Source organism: Leucoraja erinacea, chromosome 6, assembly GCF_028641065.1.
Source record: "Leucoraja erinacea ecotype New England chromosome 6, Leri_hhj_1, whole genome shotgun sequence".
In the NCBI taxonomy this organism is placed as follows: Eukaryota; Metazoa; Chordata; class Chondrichthyes; order Rajiformes; family Rajidae; genus Leucoraja; species Leucoraja erinaceus.
This window is the reverse complement of record NC_073382.1, coordinates 87,444,311-87,462,498: the sequence shown is the minus strand read 5'-3', so window position 1 is coordinate 87,462,498 and position 18,188 is coordinate 87,444,311. Positions and strand designations below refer to the sequence as shown.

The window sequence follows — 18,188 nt, the reverse complement described above, 5'->3', positions numbered from 1 at the left end:
CATCCGGAACAATCTTCCTGCATCTAGCCTGTCCAACCCCTTAAGAATTTTGTAAGTTTCTATAAGATCCCCTCTCAATCTTCTAAATTCTAGAGAGTATAAACCAAGTCTATCCAGTCTTTCTTCATAAGACAGTCCTGACATCCCAGGAATCAGTCTGTTGAACCGTCTCTGCACTCCCTCTATGGCAATAATGTCCTTCCTCAGATTTGGAGACCAAAACTGTACACAATACTCCAGGTGTGGTCTCACCAAGACCCTGTTGAACATGTTGAATATTTCGGCAAACTATAACAGGTGCCGGCAGTCGCCTGTAAAGGTCGCGCAAGTGGGACAGGCCCTTCACAGCACCAGACACCAGGGTTCGATCCAGACTACAGGTGCTGCCTGTACGGAGTTTGCATGTTCTCCCTGTGACCCGTGCGGGTTTTCTCCGAGATCGTCAGTTTCCAGCACCATGCACAATAGCATCAACGTGCCGCAACATTTGTACTGAAGTCCTCATTCATTAAAAGCCAACCAATCATTCCTTATGACTTGCTGTTTCCCTGCAAAATAAGTTCGGAGTTTATGGAGACACAGCGTGGAAACAGGCCCTTCGGCCCACCGAGTCTGTGCCGACCATCCATCACCCACACACACCAGCACTATCCCAGGCCAATTATTCGAGATCCACCGAAACAGTCTGCCCAGCGGATGCGTGCGACCAATGATTGCCGCACATCCTATCACCCACACCCAGGTGCAGCACCAATATCCCAGGGTGTACAATGTGGTCGCCATATTATAGGAGATGTCAGCGCGGAAAACAGGCCCTTCGGCCCAGCGGATGCGTGCCGACCAATGATCGCCGCACATTAAAACTATCCTACAATAGAAAATAGGTGCAGGAGTTGGCCAATTCTGGAGTATGGTGTACAATTTTGGTCGCCTTGCACTAAACATTGTTCCCTTATGTACAATTTTGGTCGCCTAATTATAGGAAGGATGTCAACAAAATAGAGAGTACAGAGGAGATTTACTAGAATGTTGCCTGGGTTTCAGCAACTAAGTTACAGAGAAAGGTTAAACAAGTTAGGGCTTTATTCTCTGGAGCGCAGAAGGTTAAGGGGGGACTTGATAGAGGTCTTTAAAATGATGAGAGGGATAGACAGAGTTGACGTGGATAAGCTTTTCCCATTGAGAGTAGGGAAGATTCAAACAAGGGGACATGACTTGAGAATTAAGGGACAGAAGTTTAGGGGTAACATGAGGGGGAACTTCTTTACTCAGAGAGTGGTGGCTGTGTGGAATGACCTTCCACTGAAGGTGGTGGAGGCAGGTTTGTTTTTATCATTTAAAAATAAATTGGATAGTTATATGGACGGGAAAGGAATGGAGGGTTATGGTCTGAGCGCAGGTAGATGGGACTAGGGGAGAATACGTGTTCGGCACGGACTAGAAGGGTCGAGATGGCCTGTTTCCGTGCTGTAATTGTTATATGGTTATATGTTATATGGTTATTTGGCCCTTCGAGCCAGCACCGCCATTCAATGTGATCCTGGCTGATCATCCCCAATCAGTACCCCGATCCTGCCTTCTCCCCATATCCCCTGACTCCGCTATTTTAAGAGCCCTATCTAGCTCTCTCTTGAAAGCATCCAGAGAACTGGCCTCTGAGGCAGAGAATTCCACAGACTCACAATTCTCTGTGAGAAAAAGTGTTTCCTCATCTCCGTTCTAAATGGCTTACTCCTCAGTCTTAAACTGTGACCCCTGGTTCTGGACTCCCCCAACATCGGGAACGTGTTTCCTGCCTCTAGTGTGTCCAAGCCCTTAATAATCTTATATGTTTCAATGAGATCTCCTCTCATCCTTCTAAACTCCAGAGTGTACACTGGGGACAATTTACGGAAGCTAATCAAGCTACAAACCTGCACGTATTTGCCGTGTGGGAGGAAACCAGGAGCACCCGGAGAAAACCCACGGGGTCACGGGGAAGAACGTACAAACTCCGTACAGACAGCGCCCGTAGTCAGGATCGAACCAGAGTCTCTGGCGCTGTGGGGCAGCGACTCTACCGCAGCTGCACAATAACGTAACACACAAAAGCATCCATGCGCTTCTGACCTCAATAATTTCCCGTCAAAAAACTTTTTCTATTCAAAGTAGGTGACTTGCATGTTCCTACATCAGACACAGGAGAGCCTACAGACAGCATGGTGACAAGCCCATCAACACACATAGTCCTCTCATCCCTTCAAGCACACACTTAAACCAATCTTTCCATTCTTTCCACACAGATACCTTCCAGTACAAGTTTACCATGTACGTTAGAACTTAGAGGGAACTTAGAGGGAAGACATGAAATGCTGGAGTAACTCAGCACGGTGGCGCAGCGGTAGAACGACTGCCTCACGGCGCCAGAGACCCGGGTTCGATCCCGACTACTGGTGCTGTCTGTACGGAGTTTGTACGTTCTCCCCGTGACCTGCGTGCGTTTTCTCCGGGTGCTCCGGTTTCCTCCCACACGATGTTCGGGGAGTCCAGAACCGGGGGCCACAGTTTAAGAATAAAGGGTAAGCCATTTAGAACGGAGACGAGGAAACACTTTTTCACCCAGAGAGTTGTGAGGCTGTGGAATTCTCTGCCCCATTCTCTGGATACTTTCAAGAGAGAGTTAGACAGAGCTCTTAAAGAGAGCAGAGTCAGGGGAGATGGGGAGAAGGCAGGAACGGGGTCCTGATGTTTAAGAAGGAACTGCAGGTGCTGGAAAATCGAAGGCACACAAGAATGCTGGAGAAACTCAGCGGGTGCAGCAGCGAAGGAAATAGACAACGTTTCGGGCCAAACCCCTTCTCGGGGTCCTGACCGTGGATGATCAGCCATGATCACAGTGAATGGCAGTGCTGGCTCGAAGGGCCGAATGGCCTACTCCTGCACCTATTGTTCATTGACAAAGACAGCAGGTGTAATAATAATACATTTTATTTATGGGCGCCTTTCAGTAGTCTCAAGGACAAAAATTTAGCAGGTAGAGGAAAAACATGTAAAGGGAATTAAATAAATAGTAAAGACATGACTAGTACACAAAGTAAAGACAGAATTCAATTCAAAACACAATACGAGGCAATTAATGCACAGATGAAAAGGGAGGGGGACGTGGGGCTAAGGATAGGCAGAGGTGAAGAGATGGGTCTTGAGGCGGGACTGGAAGATGGAGAGGGACACGGAATTGCGGATCAGTTGGGGGAGGGAGTTCCAGAGCCTGGGAGCTGCCCTGGAGAAGGCTCTGTCCCCAAAACTGCGGAGGTTGGACTTGTGGATGGAGAGGAGACCGGCTGATGTGGATCTGAGGGACCGTGAGGGTTGGTAGGGGGAGAGGAGGTCAGTGAGATATGGGGGGGCCAGATGGTGGAGGGCTTTGTAGGTGAGGATAAGGATTTTGTAGGTGATCCGGTGGGAGATGGGAAGCCAGTGAAGTTGTTTGAGGACTGGAGTGATGTGATGCCAGGATTTGGTGTGGGTGATGAGTCGGGTGGCTGCGTTCTGGACCAGTTGGAGTCGGTTGATGTAGGTGGAGCTGATGCCAAGGAGAAGTGAGTTGCAATAGTCCAGTCGGGAGGAGATGAAGGCATGGATGAGTCTTTCAGCAGTGGGAGGTGTGAGAGAGGGTCTGAGTTTGGCGATGTTGCGGAGATGAAAGAAGGAGGTTTTAATGACATGGCGGATGTGAGGCTCAAGGGAGAGGGTGGAATCAAAGATCACGCCAAGGTTGCGGGCCTTGTGAGATGGGGAGACAGTGGTGCCGTCGATGGTGAGAGTGGGGTTATTGATTTTGCTGAGTGTGGCTTTGGAGACTATGAGGGGGTGTGTAGATCAATTGGCTTGGTGTATGTATAAATTGGCCCTACTGCATGTAGGATAGTGTTAGTGTGTGCGGGGATCGCTGGTCAGCTTGGACTGGGAGGGCCGAAGGGCCTGTATCTCTAAACTAAACTAACCCGAGTAGATTAGGCAGCATCAATGTGGAGGACATGGACAGGTGACGCTTCAGATCAGGAGTCTCAAGAAGGGACCCCGACGCAAACTGTCACCTATCCATGTTATCCAAACACGCTGCCTGATCCGCTGAGTTATGGGGCTGTCCCACTTGGCAAGTTTTTTTTCAGGCAGCTGCCAGCGACTGTCATAGTCGCTGGAGTATAGAAGCTGGGATGTAATGTTAAAAATTGTACAAGGCACTGGTGAGACCAAATCTGGAGTATGGTGTACAATTTTGGTCGCCCAATTATAGGAAGGATGTCAACAAAATAGAGAGAGTACAGAGGAGATTTACTAGAATGTTGCCTGGGTTTCAACAACTAAGTTACAGAGAGAGGTTGAATAAGTTAGGTCTTTATTCTCTGGAGCGCAGAAGGTTAAGGGGGGACCTGATAGAGGTCTTTAAAATGATGAGAGGGATAGACAGAGTTGATGTGGATAAGCTTTTCCCTTTGAGAATAGGGAAGATTCAAACAAGAGGACATGACTTCAGAATTAAGGGACAGAAGTTTAGGGGTAATATGAGGGGGAACTTCTTTACTCAGAGAGTGGTAGCGGTGTGGAATGAGCTTCCAGTGGAAGTGGTGGAGGCAGGTTCATTGGTATCATTTAAAAATAAATTGGATACCCATATGGATGAGAAGGGAATGGAGGGTTATGGTATGAGTGCAGGCAGGTGGGACTAAGGGGAAATTTTTTTTTTTCGGCACGGACTTGTAGGGCCGAGATGGCCTGTTTCCGTGCTGTAATTGTTATGTTATATGGTTATAGTCGTAGCAGGTCGCCTAAAAAGATGTTGAAAACCTACGCGATCCTGACAACCACCTACAGTCGCACCAAGGTCAGGGAGAAGTCAAGCTACGCTAATTGGCGTCAAATCCACTTGCGCCGAGAAATTGACAACACGTTGAAAATTTAGCGGCGACCAGAAAAACGCTACGACTTTTGTGCGCGACTGAGTAGACTCACATGTGGCGACAAACCAGGGGCCACACAGTTTAAGGATAAGTGGTCGGCCACTTAGAACGGAGACGAGGGAACACTTTTTCTCTCACAGAGAGTGGTGAGTCTGTGGAATTCTCTGCCTCAGAGGGCGGTGGAGGCCGGTTCTCTGGATGCTTTCAAGAGAGAGCTAGACAGGGCTCTTAAAGATAGTGGAGTCAGGGGATATGGGGAGAAGGCAGGAACGGGGTACTGATTGTGGATGATCAGCCATGATCGCAATGAATGGTGGTGCTGGCTCGAAGGGCCGAGTGGCCTACTCCTGCACCTATTGTCTATTGTCAAAACTAGTTCCCTGTACTTGCCTAAAAAACTTGCCTTTTGTTTTCCCGCAATTATCATACTTCTTTAAAAACATTTAAAATATGCATTGAAATCAGTGGGTGTTTTGGCGTGGTGATTGGTGCTGTTTGCCTGGCACAAGTCTCTAAGAGCACTCACTGTAGTTCGTTGTTCCAATGCTGGACTCTGGCTGTTTGGTGATCTGTTGCCCGGGATTGAATGGGCTCCAGGGAGGGAGACCAGCTGGAGATCAGGAAACAGCCGAGAGAATCACAGAGTCATCATCACAGAGCCACAGGCATTTGTCCCAATGCCCCATCGAAGACAGTCCCCATTTGCCCAACTTTGGCCAACTGTCAAAGCTGCCACAGCTGGACATAAAAACAGTTTTTATCCACGAGTAGTTGCTCTATTCAACAGCCAAAAATCTGTAGCCTCCCTTTGATCTTTTGTACATGCTTGATCAATGGTTCATTCATGAAACTTGGTGCAGGAGTAGGCATTCGGCCCTGGCCTGCACCGCCATTTTATCATGGCTGATTCATGTACCTTTATTATTTATTAACTCCCTCTTAAATATAGTGTTTGTCAGAGAATTCCAGAGATTCATCTCGTAAAAAAGTTCTTCTCATCTCGTTTTAATCTCATGTCATGTTTTATTATTGTGGGTTTAGTGAGCACCAAGTCAAATCGTAACTTGTATGTCATGTACTTGGGCCACCAATAGTGACTACTTGGCCAATAAACTTACATATCCTATCAAAACTTTCATATCCATGTACCTTTCCAAATGGCACAAAATGCTGGAGTAACTCAGCGGGTGAGGCAGCATCTATGGGGAGAAGGAATTGGCGACATTGTGGGGTCGAGACCCTTCTTCAGACCGATTACCCCCCTCCCTTGACATCAGTCTGGAGTAGAGTCTCGCCCCGAAACATCACCAATTCCTTCTTAGAGTTAGAGATACAGCGCGGAAACAGGCCCTTCGGCCCACCGAGTCCGTGCCGACCAGCGATCCCCGCACACTAACACTATCCTACACCCACCAGGGACATTTTTTTACATTTCCCAAGCCAAGAGAGAGTACAGAGGAGATTTACTAGAATGTTGCCTGGGTTTCAGCAACTAAGTTACAGAGAAAGGTTGAACAAGTTAGGGCTTTATTCTCTGGAGCGCAGAAGGTTAAGGGGGGACTTGATAGAGGTTTTTTTAAATGATGAGAGGGATAGACAGAGTTGACGTGGAAAAGCTTTTCCCACTGAGAGTAGGGAAGATTCAAACAAGGGAACATGACTTGAGAATTAAGGGACAGAAGTTTAGGGGTAACATGAGAGGGGACTTCTTTACTCAGAGAGTGGTGGCTGTGTGGAATGAGCTTCCAGTGAAGGTGGTGGAGGCAGGTTCGTTTTTATCATTTAAAAATAAATTGGATAGTTATATGGACGGGAAAGGAATGGAAGGTTATGGTGTGAGCACAGGTAGATGGGACTAGGGGAGATTATGTGTTCGGCACGGACTAGAAGGGTCGAGATGGCCTGTTTCCGTGCTGTAATTGTTATATGATTATGGTTATAATTAACCAACAAACCTGTACGTCTTTGGAGTGTGGGAGGAAACCGAAGATCACGGAGAACAAATCCCACGCAGGTCACGGGGAGAACGTGCAAACTCCGTACAGACAGCACCCGGAGTTGGGATCGAACCCGGGTCTCCGGCGCTGCGTAGGTAGCGTCTCTACCGCTGCGCCACCATGACCGCCCTTGAACCTATGCCTCAGGTTCTTGATTCCCCCCTACTCTGGGTAAAAGACCCTTCATTCCCTGTCTGCTCCTCTCGTGACCTCTGTAAGATCACCCCTCAACCTTCTGAGCTCCAAGGAATAGAGTCAAGAACAGATGGAGAGCAGAGAACAAAAGGTTCTAAGTTGGAAAGGGCATCAGGGAGAAGGCAGGGGAATGGGGATGCGAGGAGAAAATAGATCAGCCACGATCAAATGGCTGAAGAGACTTGAGGGGCAGCATCTCGAAAACCAAAACCGAGAACTGGGATCTTATTGAAACATATAAGATTGTTAAGGGTTTGGACACGCTAGAGGCAGGAAACATGTTCCCGATGTAGGGGGAGTCCAGAACCAGGGGCCACAGTTTAAGAATAAGGGGTAAGCCATTTAGTACAGAGACGAGGAAACACTTTTTCACGCAGAGAGTTGTGAGTGTGTGGAATTCTCTGCCTCGGAGGGCGGTGGAGGCAGGTTCTCTGGATACTTTCAAGAGAGAGCTAGATAGGGCTATTAAAAAATAGAGGAGTCAGGAGATATGGGGAGAAGCCATGATCACATTGAATGGCGGTGCTGGCTCGAAGGGCTGAATGGCCTACTCCTGCACCTATTGTCTATTGAGAAGGTGACACCGAAGCAGACAGAGATAAAATTTAATCAGGGTGGGGGACAATCAGACTGGTCGGAGAACTGGGAAAGGGGAGGGATGGAGGGAGAGGTTACTTGAAGTGAGTTCCAAATCTCCCGAAATCACGGTGAGACACGACTCCCAATTTCCACAACTGCTGCAAGGAGGGAAAGAATGAGGAACAGATGGCAGGTGAATTATACTTCTAAATATATATATTCGATCAGAGTCTTCAGCTCGGCAGCAATTGGTGATAATCTGTTTGCTCACACTTAGACGCAACGACAATTGCCGTCTTCAATTAGCAAGCGATGCTGCATTAATTATGGAAAGTTGGGCGGCATTATGCATGCTAAGCAGAGGAAATTTGCATACGCAAATCGTGGCGTGGTGACGGGCCCTTCGGCCCATCCTGGCCATGCTGGCCTTCAAGTAACCAAGTTTGTACGTTCTCCCCGTGAGTTTTCTCCGGTTTCCTCCCACTTTGTCGGCTAATTGGCTTGGATAAAATTGTAAACGGTTCCCAGCGTGGGCAGGATAGTGTTAGCGAGCGGGGATCGCTGGTTGGAGCGGAGTCAACAACGATGAGCTGGCCTACAGGGAGGAGGTCCAGCACTTAGCAGCATGGTGCGCTGACAACAACCTGGCCCTTAACTCCAAGAAGACCAAGGAGCTCATTGTAGACTTCAGGAAGTCCAGAGGCGGCACGCACACCCCCATCCACATTAACGGGACGGAGGTGGAACGTGTTTCTAGCTTCAGGTTCCTGGGAGTCAACATCTCCGATGACCTCTCTTGGACCCACAACACCTCTACTCTGATCAAGAAGGCTCATCAGCGTCTCTTCTTCCTGAGGAGACTGAAGAAGGTCCATCTGTCTCCTCAGATCCTGGTGAACTTCTACCGCTGCACCATCGAGAGCATCCTTACCAACTGCATCACAGTATGGTATGGCAACTGCTCTGTCTCCGACCGGAAGGCATTGCAGAGGGTGGTGAAAATTGCCCAACGCATCACCGGTTCCACACTCCCCTCCATTGAGTCTGTCCAAAGCAAGCGTTGTCTGCGGAGGGCGCTCAGCATCGCCAAGGACTGCTCTCACCCCAACCATGGACTGTTTACCCTCCTACCATCCGGGAGGCGCTACAGGTCTCTCCGTTGCCGAACCAGCAGGTCCAGGAACAACTTCTTCTCGGCGGCTGTCACTCTACTCAACAACGTACCACGGCGACTGCCAATCACCACCCCCCCCCGGACAGTTATTATTATTTATTCAAATCGTTTGCTATGTCGCTCTTCCAGGGAGATGCTACATGCATTTCGTTGTCTCTGTACTGTACACTGACAATGACAATTAAATTGAATCTGAAGTCAGAGGGGCGAAGGGCCTGGTGCTGCGCTGGTATCTCCAAACTAAACTAAACCATTGCTTGTCCCACCTGCCCACATTTGGCCCATATTCATCTATCAACATTCCTACCCATGTACCTGTCCAAATCTCTTCCCACTGCTGTCATTGTACCAGCCTCAACTACTTCCTTAGGGAGCTCGTTCCATACACCCACCACCCTCTGTATGAAATAGTTATATAGATTGTATAGAGACCACACCTGGAGTATTGCGTACAGTTTTGGTCTCCAAATCTGAGCAAGGACATTATTGCCATAGAGGGAGTACAGAGAAGGTTCACCAGACTGATTCCTGGGATGTCAGGACTGTCTTATGAAGAAAGACTGGATAGACTTGGTTTATACTCTCTAGAATTTAGAAGATTGAGGGGGGAATCTTATAGAAACTTACAAATTTCTTAAGGGGTTGGACAGGCTAGATGCAGGAAGATTGTTCCCGATGTTGGGGAAGTCCAGGACAAGGGGTCACAGCTTAAGGATAAGGGGGAAATCCTTTAAAACCGAGATGAGAAGAACCTTTTTCACACAGAGAGTGGTGAATCTCTGGAACTCTCCGCCACAGAGGGTAGTCGAGGCCACTTCATTGGCTATATTTAAGAGGGAGTTAGTTGTGGCCCTTGTGGCTAAGGGGATCAGGGGGTATGGAGAGAAGGCAGGTAGGGGATACTGAGTTGGATGATCAGTCATGATCATATTGAATGGCGGTGCAGGCTCGAAGGGCCGAATGGCCTACTCCTGCACCTAATTTCTATGTTTCTATGTAGACTTTAGGAGAGCTCCCCTTCCCCTCACCCCACTCACCATCAACAACACCACAGTCACATCTATGGAGTCTTTGAAGTTCCTGGGAACCATCATCTCCAAGGACCTTACCATCGACTCCACAGTCAAAAAGACACAAAAGATGATGTACTTCCTACGGCAGCTGAGGAAACACAATCTGCCACAGGCAATGATGGTCCAATTCTACACGGCCATCGTAGAGTCTGTCCTCACCTTTTCCATCATTGTCTGGTTTGGCTCAGCCACCAAGCACGACACCCGGAGGCTGCAGCGAATCGTCCGATCAGCAGAGAAGGTTATTGGCTGCAACCTTCCCTCCATTGATGAACTGTACACTGCAAGGGCCAGGAAGCGAGTGGGCAAGATCATCTCTGACCCCTCTCACCCTGGCCACAAACTCTTTGAATCACTTCCCTCTGGAAGGCGACTCCGGACTGTCAAAGCTGCCACAGCCGGACATAAAAACAGTTTTTATCCACGAGTAGTTGCTCTACTCAACAGCCAAAAATCTGTAGCCTCCCTTTGATCTGGTATTTTGTTTAATTCTTCACATGTTTAATATTTAACCGTCTACTGTATATGGTGTTGTTACTTGCGAGCAAAGCACCAAGGCAAATTCATTGTATGTGTACATACTTTGCTAATACAATGTATTCAATTCAAGTGGGTACAATTAAGACTTTTAAAAGACATTTGGACAGATGTATGGATATGAAGGGTTGTGATGGCTATGGGCCAAATGCAGGCAAGTGGGACTAGCCCAGGACCAGATGGGCCGAAGGGCTGGTCTCCGTGCTGCATAACTCTGGGACTGCAACACCTCACCAGCTCCTTCTGAAGGGAAATAGGAGTGGTGGAAGAGGGACAGAGGGGTAGGGGAAGGGGTGGGGGGGTGAGAGGGAAGGGGGAGGGGGAAAGAGAGGGGTGGGGGAGGGGGAGGGGGAGAGGTGGAAGGGGGGGTGGGGTTTTACAAAGGGGTAGGGGGAAGGGGGTGGGGGGGAGAGGGAAGGGGGGGGGGGGGAGGAGAGGGGGGAGGGGGAGGAGAGGGGGGAGGGGGGTAGGAGGGGGGGGAGGGGGAGGAAGAGAGGGGGAGGGGGAGGGGGGAGAGGAGAGGGGGGAGGGGAGGAGAGGGGGGGGGGGAGGAGAGATGGAGGAAGGGTGGGGGGAGGGGAGGGGGGAGGGGGAGGAGAGGGGGGGGAGAGGGGGGAGGGGGAGGGTAGAGGGGGGAGGGGGAGGAGAGGGGGGGAGGGGGAGGAGAGGGGGGGGAGGGGGAGGAGAGGGGGGGGGGGGAGAGGGGAGGGGGGGGGGGGAGGGGGAGGGGGGAGGGGGGGGGGGGGGGGGGGGGGGGGGAGGGGGAGAGAGGGGGAGGGAGGGGAGGGGGAGTGGGGAGGAGAGAGGAGGAGGGGGAGGAGGGGGGGAGGAGAGGGGAAGAGGGGGGAGGAGGGGGGAGGAGAGGGGGGGGGAGGAGAGGGGGGGGGGGAGGAGAGGGGGGAGGAGGGGGGAGGGGGGGAGGAGGGGGGGGGAGGAAGGAGAGGGGGGGAGGAGGGAGGAGGGGGGGAGGGGAGGAGAGGGGGAGGAGGAGAGGAGGGGGGGAGGGGGGAGGGGAGGGAGGGTGGGGGGGGAGGGGAGGAGAGGCAGGGGATATGAGGGGGGGGGAGGGGGGGGAGGGAGGAGGGGGGGGAGAGGGGGGGAGGAGGAGGGGGGGGGGAGGAGGGGGGGAGGAGGGGGGGGGGGGGGGGAGGAGGTTAGGGGGGGGGGGGGGAGGAGGAGGGGAGGGGAGAGGGGAGGGGGAGGAGAGGGGGGAGGGGGGGAGAGAGGGGGAGGAGGGGGGGGGTTTTTTGGGAGAGAGGGGTGGGGGCGGGGGGGGGGGGAGAGGCGTGGGGGGGGGGGGGGGAGAGAGTGGGTTTTTGGGGGGGAGGGGGGAGGAGGGGAGAGGGGGGGGGAGAGGTGTGGGGGGGGGGGGGGGGGGAGGGGGGGGGGGAGGTGGGGGGGAGGGGGGAGAGGGGGAGGGGGAGGAGGGGGGGGGGGGGGGGGGAGGAGGGGAGAGAGGGGGGGGGAGAGGGGGGGAAGGAGAGAGAGAGAAGGGGAGGGGGAGTGGGGGGGGGAGGAGGGGGGGGGGGGGGGAAGGGTGGCGGAGGGTAGGGGGAGGAGGGGGGGGGGGGGGGGAGGGGGGGGGGGGGGGGGGAGAGGGGGAGGGGGGGGGGGGGGGGGGGGGAGGGGGAGGGGGGGGGGGGGGGGGGGGAGGGGGGGGGGGGGGAGGGAGTGAGAGGGGGGGGGGGGGAGGAGGGGTGGGGGGGAGGGGGGGGGGGGGGAGAGGGGGGGGGGGGGGGGTGTGGGGGGGGGGGAGGTGGGGGGGGGAGGGGGGGGGGGGAGGAGGGGGGGGTGGGGGGGAGAGGGGGGGGAGGGGGAGGTGGGGGGGGGGGGGGGGGGGGGGGGGGGGGGGGGGGGGGGGGGGGGGGGGGGGGGGGGGGGGGGGGGGGGGGGGGAGAGGGTGGGGGGGGGGGGGGAGGGGGGGGCGGGGGGGGGAGGGGGGGGGGGGGGGAGGGGGGGGGGGGGGGGGGGGGGGGGGGGGGGGGGAGGGGGGGGGGGGGGAGGGGGGGGGGGGGGAGGGGGGGGGGGGGGGGGGGGGGGGGAGGGGGGGGGGGGGGGGGGGGGGGGGAGGGGAGGGGGGGGAGGGGGGGGAGGGAGGGAGAGAGGGAAGAGGGAAGGGATGGAGAGGGAGCAGAGGGGGGGGGAGGGGGGGAGAGGGGGTACCACCATGAGGTACCACCTCCAGTTTAAATTCCATTTGGAATATTTTGGATGACCAAGAAACCAAGAACCAGCGACTCAGGTTTCCTCCCACATTCCAAAGTCGCACAGGTTTGCAGGTGTGATTGGCTTCAGTAAAATTGTAAATTGCCCCTTGTGTGTGTAGGATATTGTTACTGAACGGAGATAACTGGCCAGCAAGGACAAGCTGGGACAGAAGGCCAGTTTCCGCAGGAATTCTCAAAATGAAACTCTCCCGTCAGGCAAGAGTTACAGGAGTGTGAAAATGCACACCTCCAGATTCACGGACAGTTGCTTCCCAGAAGATGCTGGTTGATACAGGAGATGGACACTGGAGTAACTCAGCGGGTCAGGCAGGATCTCTGGAGAACAGTAGACAACAGGTGCAGGAGGAGGCCATTCGGCCCTTCGAGCCAGCACCGCCATTCAATGTGATCATGGCTGATCATCCCTAATCAGTACCCCGTTCCTGCCTTCTCCCCATATCCCCTGACTCCGCTATCTTTAAGAGCCCTATCTAGCTCTCTTTTGAAAGTATCCAGTGAACCTGCCTCCACCGCCCTCTGAGGCAGAGAATTCCACAGACTCACAACTCTCTGTGAGAAAAGGTGTTTCCTCGTCTCCGTTCCAAATGGCTTACCCCTTATTCTTAAACTGTGTGTGGCCCCTGGTTCTGGACTCCCCCAACACCGGGAACATGTTTCCTGCCTCTAGCGTATCCAAACCCTTAATAATCTTATACGTTTCAATAAGATGCCCTCTCATCCTTCTAAACTCCAGAGTGTACAAGCCCAGCTGAAGAGATCTCGGAAGAGATTCAGTGGGCCCGTTTCCATGCTGTATCTCCAAACACCCGCAGGGAACCTGCGTGGACACAGGGAGAGCATGCAAACTCCACACAGATGGCACCCGAGGACAGGATCGAACCCGCATCTTTTCAGTTCAGTTTAGCTTATTGCCACTTGTACCAAACTACAGTGAAAAGCTTCTGCTGCGTGCTAACCAGTCAGTGGAAAGATATTACATGATTACAATTGATCCATCCACAGTGTACAGATACATGATAAGGGAATAACGTTTAGTGCAAGGTAAAGCCAGCAAAGCAGAATCAAAGATAGTCCAAGGTAGACAAAAATGCTGGAGAAACTCAGCGGGTGAGGCAGCATCTATGGAGCTAAGGAATAGGCGACCCTTCTTCAGACTGATGTGGGGGGTGGGAAGAAGAAAGGAAGAGGCGGAGACAGTGGGCTGTGGGAGAGCTGGGAAGGGGAGGGGAAGGAGGGAGAAAGCAGGGACTACCTGAAATTGGAGAAGTCAATGTTCATACCGCTGGGGTGTAAACTACCCAAGCGAAATATGAGGTGCTGCTTCTCCAATTTGCGGTGGGACTCACTCTGGCCATGGAGGAGGCCCAGGACAGAAAGGTCGGATTGGGAATGGGAGGGGGAGTTGAAGTGCTGGGCCACCGGGAGATCAGGTTGGTTAATGTAAACTGAGCGGAGGTGTTGGGCGAAGCGATCGCCAAGCCTGCGCTTGGTCTCACCGATGCACCTATTTCCTTCGCTCCATAGATGCTGCCTCATCCACTCAGTTCCTCTAGCATTTTTTTGTCTGTCTTCGATTTTTCCAGCATCTGCAGTTCTTTCTGAAAGATAGTCCGAGGGAGGTAGTAGTTCAGGACTGCTCTGTGGTCGTGGTAGAATGATACAGTTGCCTGATAATAGCTGGGAAGAATCTGTCACTGAATCTGGAGCAACTCTCTGAGCTGCAACAATTAATTGTACATTTTCCTTTTGCTTCTAACTCCCCCGGCAAGCGCAAACACCTCACACTTGCTCGGAACCAACCAGATGTCTATGAGTTACATTGACATCTATTTGCTTCAGCCTATTCCGTCTCCACAAACTGCCTCTCTCGACCACAGCTTGCCATGGTACGTGCCCTGCCAAGGTCTATCCAGGTCACAAAGAGCTGGAGTAGCCTTTAGACTGGCAGATGAGCGGCACGGTGGTGCAGCAGGTAGCGCTGCTGCCTCACAGCGCCAGAGACAATAGACAACAGGTGCAGGAGTAGGCCATTCGGCCCCTTCGAGCCAGCACCGCCATTCAATGTGATCATGGCTGATCATCCCCAATCAGTTCCCCGTTCCTGCCTTCTCCCCATATCCCCCAACTCTGCTATCTTTAAGAGCCCTATCTAGCTCCCTCTTGAAAGTTTTAACGGCCCCTCCCATTCCCACACTGACCTTTCTGTCCTGGGCCTCCTCCACTGTCAGAGTGAGGCCCAGCGCTAATTGGAGGAGCAGCACCTCGTATTTTGCTTGGGCAGCTTGCACCCAAGCGGCATGAACATTGACTGCTCTAATTTCAAGTAAGTCCTGCATTCATGCCATCCCCACTGTGTAGTCACCCTACTAGTTCCACTGTTCACACACCTGGTATCCCACTTGTTATCACACCTCCCCCAGACAAAATTTGGACCGTTGTGGGCTCCGCCTTGCCTCCGGTCACCTGTTGCCGGCCCGGATTTGCTCTCACCTCCAGTTAATTTCCACATCCCCCTCTCTACTTTCAGTGTGTAGAAGGGTTCCGACCTGAAACGCCACCCGGTCCTTCTCTCCAGAGATGCTGCCTGACCCGCTGAGTTAACGGCCTGTCCTACTTAGGTGATTTTTTTTCAGCGATTGTCACAGTTGTGGGAGGTCGCCGAAAAACCGGCACCTGGACCCCCCCCCCCCCAACGACAATGTCTACGACAACCTACAACCTGATCGACGTCAAGCTGCTGACAACCGACGACCCATTAGGACGTCCACCTACGACCACACGGGCGACAACCAAAGTCAACCCACGTCCACCTGCGACAAGCTACGACAAGCAACAACCCTGTCGGCGACTCAGTCGCGGGTTGATGTAGGTCGACGTAGGTAATAGCCAATGGAATTCACCAACGTCAGCGCCCGGCGACAACCAACGTCAGCGCCCGGCGACAACCTACACCAGCAGCTACGTCACGAGAAGACAAGCTACGTCAGCGCCCACAGTCGCAGAAAAGCTTTGAACATTTCAAAAACCCAGCGGCAACCAGAAAAACGTTACGACTCTTTAGGCGACGACTCACGACCATGCGGCGACATCCTGGTCACCTGTAGTCGCCGAAAATAATCGCCTAGGTGGGACAGGGGCTTTACTCCAACACTTCGTGTCTATCTGTGGTATAACCCAGTTCTTTGCTCCTATCTATGGCCAGGGGGCTCCATTTTTGGTCACTTCTGTCGTAGGAAACTTGCCAGTAAAGCTGGAAAGAGTACATACAAAGATTCCCCATTTGTTTGTTACCGCAAATCTGTTGTTCCTTGTTTCCACTCTCTCTCTCTCGAGGAACTAAACAGGAAGCGAGAAGGGAAATCGACCATAGACAACAGGTGCAGGAGTAGACCGTTCAGCCCTTCGAGCCAGCACCACCATTCAATGTGATCATGGCTGATCATCCCCAATCAGTACCCCATTCCTGCCTTCTCCACATATCCCCTGACTCCGCTATCATTAACAGCCCTATCTAACTCTCTCTTGAAAGTATCCAGAGAACCGGCCTCCACCGCCCTCTGAGGCAGAGAATTCCACAGACTCACAACTCTCTGTGAGAAAAAGTGTTTCCTCGTCTCCGTTCTAAATGGCTTACCCCTTATTCTTAAACTGTGTGGCCCCTGGTTCTGGACTCCCACAACATCGGGAACATGTTTCCTGCCTCTAGCGCGTCCAAGCCCTTAATAATCTTATATGTTTCAATGAGAATCGAGATTTAAGACGAAGGGGGAAAGATTTAATAGGAATCTGAGGGGTTTAACTTTTTCTACACATAAAGGGTGGTGGGTGTGTGGAACGAGCTGCCGGAGGAGGTAGTCGAGGCTGGGACTATCCCAACGTTTAAGAAACAGTTAGACAGGTACACGGATAGGACGGGTTTGGAGGGATATGGACCAAGCGAAGGCAGGTGGGGCAAGTGTAGATGGGACGGTGTGGGCAAGTTGGGCCGAAGGGCCTGTTTCCACACTGTAACGAATGAACTGCAAGCCCCGACAACCCAATCTACCCGTGACCCTTCACACTGACACAACCAAAGGTCCTATAGCTATAGGATCTTTGGAGAAAACCAGCTGCTAGACTGAAGGGGCACAAGAGGTCACACTTGCTGGAATCTGAAGCTAACAAAAAAACAACAGAAACTTTAGTAAAAAAAAGGGCACACAGACACAGCAACATGCAGGAAAATGTCACAAATACCCTCATGACATACATGACTGATTTCAGCTTCTCACAGGCAGAAATAGACACAACAAACCTCCAAACACTTTGCCAGTTAAATTCACCACAAACACCCCCTCACCGAACAATTTATGTCGGGATTGGTGGGGGGGGTGGGGGGGACACAAGTAAAAATGAAGAGCCAACTCACCGTGTGTTCCCCGTACCCCGTGGGTTCAGTTCAGCGCTCCCACGTCTCGGCTCCACATCCGAATGCTCTCTCTCGCTCCCTCTCTCTTTGAGGAAGTCAGAAGGGGAGAGAGGATGTGTGTATGTGTGGGGAGAGAGAGGGAATTCTCGTTCCGATGGTCTTACAGGCGAATGCAAGGTTAAAGGAACGACTGTGTATCTGTGTGTGTGTGTGTGTGCCTCTCTCTCTCTAAGCTGCCCCAGTGCTAGCAGGGGGCTGTTGTTGCAATAAAGAGCTTAAAACATACACACACACAAGGCGAACTATTGTGCTCAGAGCGAACATTAAATGAATGAACCGTTTCCACGCTTGGTTTTGTTTTTCACCCCCGGAGAAATTAAGCTGCTGCTCTCCCCACGTTAGTTACACCCTCTATCTCTCCCTCTGTGTTAGTTACACCTTCCCTCTCTCTATCTCTCCCTCTGTGTTAGTTACACCCTCCCTCCCTCTCTCTATCTCTCCCTCTGTGTTAGTTACACCCTCCCTCCCTCTCTCTATCTCTCCCTCTGTGTTAGTTACACCCTCTACCCCTCTCTCTCTCCCTCTGTGTTAGTTACTCTCTCTCCCTCTGTGTTAGTTACACCTTCCCTCTCCCTATCCCTCTCACCGTGTTAGTTACACCCTGTATCTTTCTCTCTCTCTGAGTCAATTTTCCTCCCGGTTCCGTTTGTTCGCTCTTTCTCCTCCACTTCCTCACTTCCTCTCTCTTCTCTCTCCTCCCTTTTTTCTCCTTCTCTCCCACCCTCTCTCTCTCTCCAGGGCGGTGTAGCGAGGCTGGGATTGGGGAAGGCAGCACAGGACCCGCCCCGATAGACTGGGAATTAAAGGAACAGCGCGCAGCATAGCATGGGGACAGAGATGGGGGTGGGGCTGGGGTAGGGGTTGTGTGTGTGGGGGGTATGGGTGGGGGGTGGGGTTTGAAGTGAGGGGGTTGGGTGGGGTGAGAGGGTTGGGGGGTGGGGTTGGGGTTGTGGTGGGGGGGGGGGCGGGGGGGTGGGGTGAGGGGGTGTGGGTGGGG

The 18,188-nt window shown here is 52.7% G+C and overlaps 1 protein-coding gene across 2 annotated transcripts in view; it reads right to left on the bottom strand.

Moving 5' to 3' along the window:
• gdpd5b (glycerophosphodiester phosphodiesterase domain containing 5b) overlaps positions 1-17,712 on the bottom strand; it is a 167,377-nt gene extending 149,665 nt beyond the window's left edge. The window contains exon 1 of one of the 2 annotated variants that reach the window (XM_055637551.1): positions 17,132-17,712. The gene's annotated coding sequence lies outside the window, so the exon portion shown is untranslated. The remainder of the gene's footprint in view (positions 1-17,131) is intronic. The other variant, XM_055637552.1, reaches the window with a different exon arrangement.
• Positions 17,713-18,188: the final 476 nt, after the last annotated feature.